The sequence below is a fragment of the Phytophthora parasitica genome (genome assembly GCF_000247585.1).
Source record: "Phytophthora parasitica INRA-310 unplaced genomic scaffold supercont2.287, whole genome shotgun sequence".
Classification (NCBI taxonomy): domain Eukaryota; phylum Oomycota; class Peronosporomycetes; order Peronosporales; family Peronosporaceae; genus Phytophthora; species Phytophthora nicotianae.
In genome coordinates this window covers 8,833-9,925 of record NW_008649273.1, presented here as the reverse complement: position 1 = coordinate 9,925, position 1,093 = coordinate 8,833, and positions in this window count along the sequence as shown.

Below are 1,093 nucleotides of genomic sequence, written 5' to 3'. Positions count from 1 at the left end.
CTGTGGCCGGACTTAATGCCCAGCAACGGGCAAACTTGGATCGGAAGCCTTTATCTATTCAGAACGGGTAACCAACTACAAGGTACAGGACGTGGCACAGGAAAGCTACTTTGTGAAGAGTCCCATATTGCTCTTTACGCCCAGCTTGGACAAAGGGTTGCTGAAGCAGCAGACTACCTAAAGTCATTATGGGTCGTCATCGCGAACCTCCGCACAAATCAAGGCTGGGTTGAAGGCAGGCTGAAAAAGAAAAACACGAATCTTAGGAAAAGACAACTGGATGTTGAGAGCCGTCGAGAGCATGAACGATCGGGAATTTGGACGAATTATAAATAAATATGTACAACGTGTGATTCTCAGATCTTTTTTATTATTTTTAGATTGGGATTCGTTATAAACTCAGCGAGATGATAGCGGAGCCAAAAGACTGCCTAGCAAACAAAACGGACAACGCTGCCAAGAGAAACGAGAGGATGAAGTGCGCGAGGCTGGGCTGCGCTATTGTGAAAATGTAGGCCGTGCATTCTTCGACGGCGAAGCAATTGAACTGGGAGAGTGATCTGCGGTTTGATAGAGATGTAGCAGTTTTATTAGTAATGAATATTGTGTTTGGGTTAGACAGTGGTGAACAAAACACAGCGATTATGTTTCATTGTTTGTTTAGTCTCTAGTGATGAAGATGACGTTCGGGGCATCAACCGCCAGTGTAGAAATCCCAGGTATGAGCTGAGAATGGATAGTATGCTTGAAGAGAGCCGTCAACAATAATCTAATATGCAAAAACGCCGCCTCAAGCTCGAAGAGAAGACATTCGTCACAAACAGGGAGTTGCGCAAAGAGGAGCTAAAGCTGTGTCACCAGGAATTGAAATTCCGTCAAGCTGATATCCAACGTTTGAGCGAACAGACGCAACAGGAGACAGCGCGGGTTTTAATTGGAAATCACATGCAAATGAGAAGAATTAGAGAAGTAGTTCGAGTTCAAATTAAAAAAGAAGCTGAATCGCACGTTAGCATGCATTACCTGTAACATCTCGCATGGACAGCCCGGAAACCCTATTAACCCTTTCGCGATAAAAGGAAGCAAAATGCTC